Here is a 14,887-nt window from a genome sequence, read left to right as displayed (position 1 = left end):
TCCAACATTCAATGTACCAGTGGCAAACTAGCTCTCCTTTCAGCTCTAGGAACCCACGACTCCATTTAGTGAGGTAAAGATGGCGAGCCCATCTGAAAAGAACGGGCAGAAATAATTGGAAAGACATCGATGTTCTTACCGCTTTGCACCTATTAACAAGCGTGACAACTGCAGTACGTTTTCATTTTGTCATTCACTCGGTGTGGACGATGTGTGTGGTTAGGAATCACATCTCAAATGAGCAAGGTATTTTGTTAAGGGTGTGTTTCACTAGGATGGGGCAACTGAGGGTTAATATTGCTGAGGATGGCATTATCCACTGAGAGGATTTTAAAGACTGCTAACCATGAATCCGTTCTTCGGGATGGTGTCCCCACAACTCCTGCCTAAGGACGCAGCCAACATCGCAGGAGTAAACATTCCCAGCTGTGCTCAGGGGGCCAACAAAGGATGGAACCGCCTGCGCACTAGTCTTTAGGATGCTTCCATATGACCTCCTCCATATAACGGGGAGTAACTCCATGCTCACTGCTCTTTCGGGTAACCCCAAGCCCCGAATTTCCTAGCTTCCTTGCCTTGGATAGTCATCTACCTATAATATCCCACATCACTGTAGAGGGCACCATGCCTCTTGACTGTGCGGAACCGAGGAAGGCATAAAGAAATGTGACATTTCGTTTGTCTTCCTGAATCTAAATGAGTTTAAATCTCTGAAGATACGTTACCTCTGATATGGAATAGCTCCTATCTATGCACCTGCTTCTGTTTCTGCCAGAATAACACTTCCCATCACTTAGGCTTCGTCAGTACCCCTTCTCTTTGGTTGTGATGTTCAGTCATTTACCCCACACTTCCCTGTTTTTCTAGCTTATAAAATGCTCTTGTTATATCTCATTTTCTTTTCAACTATTTAATTTTTTTCCCCTGGGTTTTTCTTCTAGGCCAGCTTGCTGCTTTTGGGTGGTCTTTCCATAAAACACAAGTGCTGTGCCTATTCAATGTGCCCTGCCTGACTAGAAACACTGATCCTAGCTTTATGTTTCCACTGTCCTGGTTTCGAGATGATAGTGTCCCCAGCCTTCAGTGGTCATGCCCACAGTGATGGTTTCAGACTCTTCTAGCAATGGCCTTGTCAGGGTTTCCTTTGTCTCCAGCAGAGCTTCATGTGAATGACCCAAGTTCACGCGGACCGACAGAATTTGTCACTACACTTCCCACTCTGTAGACTGGAAGAACTTCTTCACTCGGCTGCTTCATTACTGCTCATTTTTATTTCATTATTGGAGCCTGTTAATTCTGCTTCTGAGATTTCTAGGAAATGGACCCCTTTCTTACTCTCCTTGGTCTTCTTTGAATCTGGGTGATCAAAATGACCCCCTGAGCCTCCATGCTGTTCAAAACCCGTCTCTCATGTCATGACTACTGGCTCCATCTCAAGAGTCTCTTAGTAAAGGTTTTCCGGGAACAAAATGTCCCTGTCCTCCTCATCCTCCCTGGCTTTCCCTTCACAACCCCCGCAATAGCCTCCACAGGTTTTCTGTGACACCCTCTGGATAAAGACTACTTGGTCCTACTTGCCATTGGAATAACTCTGATTACACTCCTAGGGGTGGATTAAGAGACAGCGTTTCTGCAGGCATGTGCAACATTCTTCCAACAGAGACTTTCCCCAGATGATAGTAAAGAGTGGCTCTGTGCTTGAGCTTCAAGTTCACTATTTTCAGTAACACAAGGAGCATCTCAGAGGTTGGCCACTGACTAGCAAAGGATTATAAAACCCATGCAGATGGCATTCTTTTAAAGCAAGGTAAATCCAGCACCTATATCCCAGAGATAAACAGACACCGTGACTAACCTTAGAATGCCAAGTTAGAAACACACTCATCTCTGAGGGGGATGAGAGTTTCTGTGAGAATAATCGAAACACATTTGGAAAACACCATCGCACAAACTCGGTGTCATGATGACTTTATAATTCTTTCTAGCTATAAACTATTTAACGCTCTTCAATAAAAGATCGGAAAGGACCAAAGAACATGTAATTTTCTTTGGCAAAAAAAAAAAAAAAAAATTCCTGGCTTAAACACAGTGAAAAGGTTTGTGTGGGTTCAAAAGGGGCGACATAGACACTATTTTTGCTATCATTGGCTTGCTTTCAACATTGGTGTCCAAAACAAATGAATCTGCATGGAAGTAGTTAGGGGCTGAGGCAAAGCTAAGCCAATTCTTTTAAAGATACCATTGCTGGGCTATCCTCCCCCATTTCAAATCTGTGCTGGAAGATAGAAAGCACTTCAGCTCAATGAGTCACTTCAACAACCTCGCCAGGACAATTAAACTTCCAGTATAAAACATGACCCAAAGCCTGCCCTCCACCACACCATCCCACTTCAACCTCCCCCACCCCACGGGGTCAAGCGTTTGACATTTAACAGCTCACAATTTCAATTGCTTAGCCAATGTAACCAACTTAATGCTTTAACAAATGATTTGTGCCCCTCAGCGCACTGGGAGATATAGAAAACGTGGTGTCAGTTCCTCCGCCCGCCTGAGCAATGTTATATGTTCCTTATGACCGTGATAGAGGCCGTCTTTGCCGAATGGGGAAAGACGAGTCAGTTCTCCGTCTGTTACTCCTCTTTCTTCCTGAGCTGACCCTCGAGGGAAGAAAGAAGGGAGGAAGAATTCCAGTAAACAGGGCCAAGAAAAAGATCTACAGCCTGGGCAGCCCTATCACAGGACAGCCGCATGAAGTCTTGGGGATTAAGCTTCTCGAACTACCAGTTACTGAAGCAGTTAATACATCTTGCAAATTTGCGGCTGCCTTATTGCTAACAGCTGAGAAACTTTCCCTCCTCCCCTCGGTCTCTACTGATGTCTTGCCATTTTTTGAATATAATCCCCTCAACAGCATTACCTCATTATTTCGCTCTACTCTTACAGATTAGCTCATCTAGGTTATGTTCTATGGCGTGGTGCGTTGGTGTGGTGTGTTGACTGTGTCTTAATTTCTCATTCTCGAAAGCATCTCCAGTCATAAAAGGTGCTTAATGAGTACTTACTTATTTATTTTGACACCACATGCTCCATCTGTGCAGGAGGCATTTCCTTATTGCTTGATGTTTATAGCCGGCTGGCTAATGTGTAAAAAGTTGTGTTTTGCATTGCTTTCCTTTTCAATTGTTTGTGAAGCTCACTCTCTTATAGGGATATTTATTTAGCATAATTGTGATGGAGATTCCCATGATACAATTTCCAGATACTTCATTCAAAAGCAGCTTTTGATTTGCTGAAGACATTTTTTTTCTTTTTGCATATACTTTTTAAAAAAATAGAGTCTATGTTTCCTGGGACTCTGAATTCAATATTAAAGATGATCAAACTCAATTTAAATAAAATAACCCAAAGTCTAGCGGAACTCTACCATACCCTGTTCCACGTCCTGATGCACCAGGCAGTTTCGTTGCAAATTTAATGAAGTCTGCTTTCCCTCTACTTATCCAAATTACAGCCCTCTGAGGAAACATTCGCACAGAGGTTCTGTGCCTCTCTGTCTCTGAGGTTTCCCCCCTTTGGTAACCGAAACAAGCAGAGCACAATTTCTGTCTCTGTCTCTTCCATCTCGCTTCCTTTACTGCCACCACTGTCTCTATTCAGCTCCTCCTCCTTTATCTCTGTCTTCATCTCTCCCCTCTTCCTTCTACCCCTATTTATAGCTCAACATAACCCCATCTCTCCTATCCTCATTTCTCCCTCCATTTCTGTCTTTTATTTTATTCCTATTCCTAGCTCTATCCCTCTCCTTATCTCTGTCCAAAACCCCATCCTCACCTCATCCTCATTTCTTTCCCTATCCCTACCTCTGTCCTTAGCTCTGTCCGTATCCACAGCCGTATCCCTACCTCAGTTCTCCTCACGACCACTGCCTGCCCCATCTCTATCCCTACCTCCATCTTTACCTCAGGTCTCACCCTGACCTAGGTCTTTACCTCTGCCAGCCTCTCCTTGTTCTCTTCACTCTTGTGTCTGGATCACAGTTTATCTAAAACGATGCACACAATATCTACCCTGTTCTTCATGGTTGAGCTCTCTGTCAAAGACTGAACAGAAATGATTTAGGAGCTCAGCCCTCTCCATAGCTGAACATAAGAGGAAGAAAGGCATGTCTGTCACATACATTTCAGTTACAGAGTCAGAGTGGGGACAAACAAGTGAGCACAGAAGCCAGTGGCAGACACTGCTTAGCTCTTTTGTGAATCGAGGTAGATTTCAAAGAGTCAGGGAGGACTCTTGCGCATGCATAGGAGTTTGCAGGGCAGAAATAAGGAGGTGGCTTGAGAGCAGGAGAACAATATTCCAAGGCTGTTCTAACTTAAGTGTGGGGTGTGTTTAGGGAATGGCAAATGAGCCAGTGTGGCTACAGTTTGAGTTGTGTGGGAAGGAATGGCAGAAACCCAGGATGCAAAGATGGAAAGACCTATGATCTCACAGTCCCTTCTCCATCTCCCCCTCATGTTCTTGATGTTCTCATCCATGACTGGCCCAGGGAAGTTGATTTAATCGCTTTGAATTCCAAAGGAAAGGGGTGAGAGATGGAGACAGGCTAGAAGCCAGGTCACAACCTTTCTTCTCAATGGCCAAAATGCTTTGGTTTTACATGTGAGTTTCTCTGCCTTTTATAAATCTGAGCTCCTCAACATTTAGTTAATGTTTTATTTTTTTGATCGGTTTACTCAGATCAGCATTTGAAACGTTCTTCATCCTTAAATCCAGTTTCTTAGATCTAATACAGGATAAAATGTTGTTTGGTGTACTTTTGTGAAATCACCATTGTTTTGTTGTTTGAGATTCAGGTCTGGTCTTGAGATGAGTGAGAAAGGCAATTATTTCCTCAATCTTTCATTTCTTCCCCCCACACAATCAAAACACTCTTCCCTCCTCAGAGCATCCAAAGGAAGCCACAATATATCTCCTTGTGGGCAAGGACCATTTAATTCTTGCATTTATTACTGATGTGGCAGCGCATTTTTAAATAATAAAGCTATTTCTCAGTAGTGTTGGAAGCAAGGTTATGTGATGGCGACCCTTTGTGATATGTAGTAGCCCTGGTATTTAGCAAACCACTTAAGCTGTGCTTTAAGAGACAACATGAGTTAAGTTCACAGAACTGTTTTAACAAGAGTACCAGAAATTCTAAAGAACCAACACATCGCATTTTTCCCATTTGTAGATATTATATTAACATTAAAGAAGAACTGTGGTCTCTGAGCTATCAAACAGTGAGGTTATCCTTGAGAATTTAGTTAGGATACGAGACCAGAATTGAAAGTCTGACAAGCAGTTATCTAAGAATCTATATGGAGTCAAAAGGTCCAAATGGGAGATTTTTAACTTGAGAAGGCCGGTTCAAATGTTAAGAAGACTAAATAAAGTCCTGCTCGCGTGACATGAAACAAAAGTCTTTTTATGAAGCAATGATGCTAGTCAAATATAATGATAAATAATGTCTCACAGAATTTATACATACAAGGAAGAATATAGGTTTTAATTGAAAATATCTTTATTTAACCATGGTTAATTGTGTAAAAGATTAATTGACATATGCTTTAAGAGATAGCTAGTAGAGAGGACAATGAATGTGCCCCACAGAGAAGGTGCATCATCATTTGGAGTGATGGCTGGAACTGTGTCCCTGAGCTGGCCATTCATCGCACATCACATATATGTATCAAAAATATCACATAGTGCCCCACAAATGTGCGTAATAATTATGTGTCTTAAACATTAAAGTGCCTAAAGAAATATAAGTAATGTACACTCCTAAAATGTTACTACTTACTATAAAATCTTGCTGTTTATTATAAAATCTTATAAATCCATACATCAAATTCATCTTTTGTATCACAATGACAATAGAGATCTAAAATAGTGCTACATCACTGCCTATATTTAAAATATTGTGATATACACAGTACGATCCGACATTATTATTCAGATAGAAGTTGTACTCTCATCTGCCTTCTTTCAGTCATGCTTCCATATATTTTTCCCTTAGAGATAGTAACGTCCCATTGCAACCCAGAGGCATCAGTAACCTGTACAAAGTCTATAGAAGATCAAGCCAAAATTCCTCTGTGGATAGTGGGGGGGGATCCTAAGGCCTCATCCTTAGCCAAGGAGTTATTGGCAATGTAAAGCGGTGGACAAAGGGATAGTTAACCTCCTTTGGGAATGTAACCACTGGTAGGCCCCAGTGTACAGCACCAGATGGGCAGTACTGACTGTCCCCACGGTGTCACGAATGGAATGAGGATGTAGAGTTGGGAAGGAGACTGGGAGATACTAGAAACTAGAGGGACACAATGGTGTGTGGGTATGGATAAAACACATTCTATAAATGCATGCAGTGTTCAGTGTAAGTAAAATAACATTAAAAATACAGAAGCAACAAATAACACCTATACACTTATCTCCTTATTAGCTCTATACAAGGATTGTGAGTTTTAGTCTATGTGTGTACAAAACAGATGATAATTTATGTAAGAGTCATTTTGTGTCAGGTCTTTATTTGTTTGCACACATTGAATGTAAAGTCATCTAACAGCTCTAGGAGATAGTCCACCTTAATTCCAGCTCTAGGAGATAGTCCACCTTAATTCCAGCTCTAGGAGATACTCCACCTTAATTCCAGCTCTAGGAGATAGACCACCTTAATTCCATGGCGCAGGAAAGGAAGACAATGAGCCATAGGTTTTAAATAACCAGCCTGAGTTTAGGGAGCCCGTGGACAGGTAAGGCACACATCTCACATGTCTATTAAGCTTTTAATCACAGCTGTGGATTACCCAGCTGCCACACAGGGTCAGCTCTGTAATCCTTGGTTGACATACAACATAGTCCTGATTTACTATTTTTCATTTAAGGATAAGGGGGTTAGTTACTAAACGAGTTATCAAAAGTAGAGAGTAGTGCAGTGAGAACCAAAGAAACTCTTAAGCCAGTGTTCTCTAAATAGAGTGTTTCCCTATTTGTGATTATTTCTGTGGAAAGCTAAGGCTGCATTTTTCCTAATCAAGGACAGTCTTGCTTTTATCTGAGCACAACTTCCTTTTCTTCTTATCATTTTCTTCTCTAAGGAGATCAGTAATAGCCACGGCCTACTAACAATTCTGCATGACTTTATTGTAACCCTGGGGTCATTTTTTTTTTTGGTAATATTTGCTCAAAATTCTTGACTTGATATTGTCAGTTTTGAGATCGAGATCATAGAATCTAAAGAGACACGCAGGCTCTTCAAGAGAGAACTTGCGGGCAGTAGATACTCAAATTTATGCTTTCAAATAATCACCATCTTGTTCAAAATAGTTTTACAGTAGATTAGATGCCCTCCTCCAGAATGGTATTATTTGAGCACAGTTGAGCGCTTTCTTGACCTAGAGCCATGGCAGTGTTGCTACAATAGCACGAGGACGTTAGGAGGGGGTGTTCATCATGCTTTGATGGAGCTAGAATTCTACTCCTTTTAAACTGAAGATAGCGTTCTCATTGTGTCTCTCTCCTGGTACATTTCAGACATGCTGTCCTGTTGTGACTAACAGATGAATGGCTTTGTCTGTCTTTGTTAAGGTTTTACTGCTGTGAACAGATACTGTGACCGAGGCAAGTCTTATAAGGACAATATTTAATTGGGGCTGGCTTACTGGTTCAGAGGTTCAGTCATTATCATCAAGACAGGAACATGGCAGCATCCAGGCAGGCATGGTGCAGACAGAGACAAGAGTTCAACATCTTCATCTGAAGGCTACTAGCTGAAGGCCTTCTAGGCAGTTAGGATGAGGGTCTTAAAGCCCACACCCACAGTGACACGCCTACGTCAACTAGGCCACACTCTCAAATACTGGCACTCTCTAGGCTGAACATATATTAAACCATCACAGGCTCCATTCCCACCTCCTAAAGCTCTGCTCACCCCCTTTTCTGTTTGTGCACCAACAGAGTATTGAATTCGGGAGGGGTGAACAGGAATGTGAGACACAGTACATGCTCCTTAGTCCAGTGCCGTCTGTGGAAGAGAGACTGTCAGCTTGGATGCTCAGTTGCACAAGGGAGGGCATGCCCTCATTCATGAGCTGCTACAGCAATGTCCAGCAAGTGCACATGGATTCCCCGGTGTGCAGATGGCACAAGTTCATCCAGGATCCAACCAAGACATTAGTCTAATCCTTCATCCTTTCGCTGGGATCTGGCTCACCCATATAGATGCCTGTGCAGCTCTTCCCTCTCCAGTGTAGTAGACACATGGCAAAACCCACTTCTGCTTAACCAAATAGCTCCTTTTGTGAAGAGACAGGCTGGCATTCAAAACTTAGGCTCCTTTTGTGAATAGACTTCTAACCAAGCCAGTTTTGATCAGAAGAAAAGCTTAAAGATATCTCGAATTGTGTACAAAATAGACACCATGAGAAATATTGAACTTCATAAATAAGTTAAAAAGGAGCTTGATGGAAGAAATGTGCAAGAAGAGATTATAGAGAAGGGTGCTGAGCTGTTTAAGGCATGGGTTGAAAGCTGAGCAGCTTCCCAGTGAGCACGGGACATACAGCCAAAGTGAGGAGGAACACAGGGGAAGTGGGTCTGCAGGGCCGCGTGTTTCCCTCAGTGCTTTGCTGCAGCTCAATCCTCTGGGATACAGACACTCTGTTCCTGTCACTATGTGGAACAAGATGTTAACACACTGGGGGACAAATGAGAATAGCCAGATTGTCACAGTATCTTGACAACGTTCCCCTAGTTTCCTGTAATCCATCACTAATGTATTTATTGGAAGCATTTGTTAAATTACAGGATAGTACTGTCATAACTGAGTAAGACACTATTGTCTTTTTAATAAAAACTAGCGGTACACCTTATGACAAGATACACACATATACACACACTCACACATATACACACATACACACACATACAAACACACTCACACACACATACACACATATACACACACTCACACATATACACACATATGCACACACATATACACACACATACACACATATACACATGCACACACATACACACACATACACACACATATGCACACACATACACACATACACACATACACACATACACACATATGCACACACATATACACACACATACATACATATACACATGCACACACATACACACACATACACACACATATGCACACACATACACACATACACACATACACACACATACACACATACACACACATACACACATACACACACACTGTAGTACATTGGGGCAACATTAGAATTTTGCTACCGGAAATAATCCCACATAAAATGTACCTAGTAAGGACACAGTCAGAATCTGTGTAAGGAGGCTGAGGAGATAAAACCATTGGCTATTCTGCAGAGGCTCTGGGCTCCATTTACAGTGCCCACATGGTGCTCACATTCTTCTGTAGCTCCCTGTAGTTACAGGGGATCTGACACCCTCTTATGGTCTCTGCAGACACCAGGCACACACGTGGTACACAGACTAAATGCAGCAGAACATCCACCACATAAAAATGCAATTATTTTGAAGAGCATGAATACCTGTCTTTAGATCCCCAGAAGCCATATACAAAGCCTGGTGTGGTTGCAAGCACCAACTACCCCAACACTATAGGGTGGTGGCTGCAGGGGATTCACTAGACCCTGTTGTCTGACAACAAAACTCCAAGCTCAGTGTTAGTCCCTTTCTCAAGGGAATAACCAGACGAGCAACCAAGCAGAACACTGGAGGTCATTAACTGGACTCTGCACATGTCTAGAGGCACACACTTACACTTACACACACACACACATACATACATACACACACACACACACATACACACCTCACATATAGCACATTTTCATCACACTCACATACTAAAGCATACACAGAAATGTAAGAAATAAAAAATCTAGACTGTATCATGTATCATTTCAAGGAAGTTATTTTATACTTATTGACTACTTACTCTTTCTTTCCTTAACTATCGTATTGTGGATAAACATTTCTCTAAAACCTCTCGTAACTATTCTTCCTGTTTCATTTCCTCCTTCACTGATCCCTTCTTTTCTCCACACTCTTCCTCCCTCCCTTCTTCCCTTTCCCTTCCTTCTTCCCTTTCCCCTCCTCCCTCCCTCTCTCCTTCCCTACCTTCCTTCTTTCCTTCCTTCCTTCCTCCATCCTTCCATCCATCTATCCATCCCTTTTTTATCCTTTCCCCCTTCTGCCTGCCTGCCTTCCTTCCTTCTTTCTTTCCTCCCTCCCTCTCTCCCTTCCTTCCTTCTCTCCTTCCTTCCTCCCTCCCTCCTTCCTTCCCTCCCTCCTTCCTTCCCTCCCTCCTTCCTTCCCTCCCTCCTTCCTTCCCTTCTTTCCTTCCTTCCTTCCTTCCTTCTTCCATCCTTCCATCCATCTATCCATTCCTTCTTTTCTTCTTTCCCCCTTCTGCCTGCCTGCCTGCCTTCCTTCCTTCCTTTCTTCCTTCCTTCTTCCCTCCCTCCTTCCCTCCCTCCTTCCCTTCTTCCCTTCTTTCCTTCCTTCCTTCTTTCTTTCCTCCCTCCCTCCCTTCCTTCCTTCTCCCCTCCCTCCCTCCTTCCTCCCTTCCTTCTTTCCTTCCTTTCTTCCTTCCTCCTTCCCCCTCCCTCCCTCCTTCCCTTCCTCCTTCCCTCCCTCCCTTCCTTCCTTCTTTCCTTCCCTCCTTTCTTCCTTCCTTCCTTCCTCCTTCTGTCCCTCTTTCCCTCCCTCCTTCCTTTCTTCCTTCCTTCCTTCCTTCCTTCTTTCTTCTGAGGCTTTCTCTGCTCATGCCAGTGCCCCCCTCCTGCTCGCTCACAGGATTGTAGTTTCAATGAGAGAATGCTCTGCTATTATTTACCCGATGCCTATTACACTTTTTTTTAAAGCAGTGACTAAGTTGAAATACTTCATTACTATTTAAAAGTTCGAACCAAGTTCATCTACTGAATCAAACATTCCAGGTTAACTTTAAGAAAAGAAAAAAGTAATTTGAGATGCCTAAAGAACCAACTGAGATGCTTTAGGAGTCCCCGGCTCACCCTTGAAGGAGTCACTTGCCTGGTTCCAGGGAAACAGCTCCCCAGGAAACACAGCCTTGCCTACTTCCTGTGGATATGCTGAGCACTGCAGGCCCCAGGACAGAGCCCAGTTCATCAAGAGTTCCATGATTGGTTTCACCTTTATTTTTCCCGAGGGGATGGAGCAAATAAGTGTTCTAAAGACTCAACAGGTTGAGACTGGGTTTATTCCTGGTATTACTTGGATTTCCAAGAAGTTTTGGAAATCTTGCCTTTCGGCCACAATGCTCCTTGGCTTTATGAGTTATTTGCCAAATTCATTTCAAGCTCTTAAATTTACAGTTAAAAGAGAAATAAAAAAGTCTTTCATTTGTTCCTAAGCTGTTTATTTTGCTTGTAAAAACAATCATAGTGTCTACCCAATAAAAAAAGAGAAATGCATAAGGAGTTATAACTCTAGAAAAGTTAACTATGAAAATCTGGAAAGCCCACGGGCAGAGCCAGACGTTATTTTAATGAGACAGAAGTTTCTCTTTGAACTTTGGAGGGTAAAAGCAACGGGCCTGCTGAGAAAATTATGCCTCTGTCCTTTTCTAGAAAGTTTTTCTTCAAGACACAATGTCACTAAGCTCGAGGCTAGACTTGGCTGGCATGGAAGGCACAGGACAAGCCTGGCAAAAAAGCAGATCACCCTTCCTCACGGTACTGCAGCATGAGGCGAGCACTCGAAGTGAGTCTGGCTGGATTGAGGCGAGGTGTGACTTTCATGGGGCATCACCTCCCCTACCCCCAGCACAGATGTGTGACTTGTGTGTGTGCTCTCGCCCCTCTGTATCAGCTGCATCCAGCAGCAGCATCACCTCAAACCTGACAAAAGGAGACTTAAGAGAGGAAGGATTTTTTTTTCGTCTGTGGGTTTGAGAGGATAAACTCCATCATGGAGGGAGTTTGAGGGGGACAGTGGCAGCTAGTGTGAGGCTGGTACTGTAAATCCCTTCATAGCCTGCTCAGGCTACAAACCTCAAGTACCCACCTCCAGATTCTGACCAGCCTCTGCCTTCCAAATGTTGTAGATCCTTCCAGAATGCACCATAAGCTGAGGGTCTAGTGTTCAAACACATGCACCTACTAGGGGGATATTTCACATCCAAACTATAGACTAGACTCTCTTCTACTTAACACTTGCTGTCACATAAACACCATCTTTCACTCTTACATGTAAACATACAGATGCACACATGTACACACACACACACACACACACACACACAGAGTAAGTGAGAGAGAGAAAGAGAGGGGGGGCTAGATGTCCACACATCTGTGAATTTGGAACTATATATCTAAAAATATTAAAATGGACATCTATTCCCATCCCTGACTCAGTATCTGGAGGAAGGCTAGACATCAAAGTCCTACAAAATGCAGGAAAATAAATAACAGGATCTAAAAACCACATCATCCAATTTTTATCAAACCTACCAAACCCAGCACCGGCCATATGCTCTCTGTTCTCCTAGAAATTTGGGCACAAATCAAGGGTTTTGTTTCTCCCGGTTTAAAAACTTTTCATGACTTCTTCCCTTCTAGGATGAAAACACAACCTCACCTGCTTTACCAGAGAACTAAAATCGTTTGAAAAATCATTTCACCCTTCACCCTGCCTAGTGCCTGCAACTGAAATTAGTGTAACTTTTAATTTGTTCCTGCCTCCCAAAATATTTTCTTTTTCCTCATTGGGAATTTTGCCTATGGGGACACTAATATCTGTGGCATAAATATGCAAACAAACGTGACTAGCTTTATGTGGAAGCGATGCGCTGGTGGCTTGCTTTCGCACTAGACCCCACTCTGTGGGGTAGCTATAAGGCAAAGCAGCCCAGTGGTCAGGCAAAGGTGAGACTCGCAGCATCATAAAACAGCGCACACCGAGGACACTGCCATCTTTAGGTTCTCATCCCTTCATACTTCTTGTAGGGGAATCCCTAGTGTGTCACCTAACCCATTTCTATTTGCTCCTTTTACTATCTTCCTGTCACCTGCCTTACACGCTCATACTGAAACTGAAGTACCACCTTGCAAACAAAATAAAACACAGAAATGCAAAAACAAGGCAAAACCAAACTGTGGATGCCGTCAAGGTCCAGTCTTTAACTCAGTGGGGACACCTGGGCCTTTTTTTCTCTAAGAGGCAGGAGTGTGGCTCTCATGGTATTTCAGAGTGTCTTGGAATGATCGAGAAACTGTTTGTTTTGGTTTGTTTGTTTTGTTTGTTTGTTTGTTTTGGGCTTTTGGTTTTTTTTGTTTGTTTTGCTTTGGTTTGGCACATAGAAATGTTTATTATCAATGTTCAATGTAACACTTCCTCACAGGGTCCCTGTGCTTGGACAATGGAGCTGAAGTTATGTTTTGCTTGGTTTCTTTTTGCAGGATAAACCTAAAAAGCTGATAGGTACTTTCTCAGCCTTGTTCTCGGCAGTGGGAGAGAGCATGCTGATTGAGGGCTTCGCGTAAGTGCATTTTATATACTTGTGTGATGTCCTTTCAGTGTCTTGAGAAAAGTTCTCACTATATAGCTGGTGCTATTCTCAAATGTGTAAGCTTTTCTGTCTCAGCCTTCCAAGTGCTGGAATTACAATGTATACTATCATACACAGTTTATGCATTTTGAAAAATGAGTTCTTTCTCCCCTCTCTCCCTCCCTTCTTTCCTTTCTCCATCTTTCTGTCTGTTATCAACTAGATTATCACAAAAACAGAAACATTAGGAAATATCTATCTCTCTGAGAACTTTTAACACATACTCCTTGTTTCTTCAATTCCAGCAAGGTTGGCAAACTACTGCTCATCTGTTATATCTACATCATACATACATGCATACATACATACATACATACATATTTCTAAAATTAAGTCAAAACGTGAATTTGTCATAGCATGAGAACTCTTTCAGAGCTTAAATATATGTGCAATGAAAAGGTGAGACTTTTCCTTCTAGTATCTTCTTTAATAAGTAAGAAAATAGATGTTCACCAGCTGTGATGTTTTGCAATATCCATAAAATGTCATTTACCTGATAATTTGATTTGTAACCAGAAATAATATAATAATCATTTTAATAGAAGAAGGCATTGGAAAACAGGGAACATGAAGAGGTCACACACACTTCCATTTCAGAAGTGTTAGGTAATTGAAAGCTCATATATACAAGGAAAGTGTTAAGAGCTCTAGGTAGGTACACTAAGTTGGTTTGCAATGCCATTGTCTTCATTTTGTTTTAGTAGTAGTTATGTCCATTTTAAGGATTGCAAAAATCATTTTGTCTACATAAGAAATAGGATGTTCATTCTATCATCAGAACCAGGCTTAGAGAGACTGTTGTGGTTTGAGTTAAGACCTAACTTTGTTCCTTTCTTCCTTTAGCTCACCACAATGCTTTGTCTAGGTCAAATAGCACTGTTTTCCTCCATCTTTATCGGTTGGGTCTAGAAGAATGCCACAGTCAGCCTTTGGTCAAGTCAGCAGTCATCCATAGAAACTGGAATTCAAAAGCTTTGGCACGTCACCATGAAATTCTAATCTTCTTCCCCTAATATAGTATAACATTTAAAATCCTTTCTCTTTACCCTTCCCGCTGTCATAAATAAAGAGATCGTCATCAGATGAGAATAGCTACTCTTCTACTGGAGAGAATTTCCTGGCATTATCCACACCCTGCTCCCCTGAGACACCGTGATTCGACCCACAGTCACTGTGTGGCAGGGATCAGGTGATATTCTCAGAAGACTGAGGTAAGCAGAAGACAGCTTTCGGAGGCAGACAAGTTAG

General features: G+C 42.3%; 1 long non-coding RNA gene across 1 annotated transcript in view; it reads left to right on the top strand.

Moving 5' to 3' along the window:
• The window catches only part of LOC116071779, a 28,859-nt gene extending 15,115 nt beyond the window's left edge, over positions 1–13,744 (top strand). The window contains exons 2-3 of the long non-coding RNA XR_004111149.1: positions 11,661–11,793; positions 13,491–13,744. This is a non-coding gene — a long non-coding RNA (uncharacterized LOC116071779). The remainder of the gene's footprint in view (positions 1–11,660; positions 11,794–13,490) is intronic.
• The last annotated feature ends 1,143 nt before the right edge of the window (positions 13,745–14,887 follow it).

Source organism: Mastomys coucha, unplaced genomic scaffold (genome assembly GCF_008632895.1).
Source record: "Mastomys coucha isolate ucsf_1 unplaced genomic scaffold, UCSF_Mcou_1 pScaffold1, whole genome shotgun sequence".
NCBI classification, from domain to species: Eukaryota; Metazoa; Chordata; class Mammalia; order Rodentia; family Muridae; genus Mastomys; species Mastomys coucha.
Note: the sequence above shows the minus strand (reverse complement) of the source record. Positions and strands in the feature narration are given on the sequence as shown.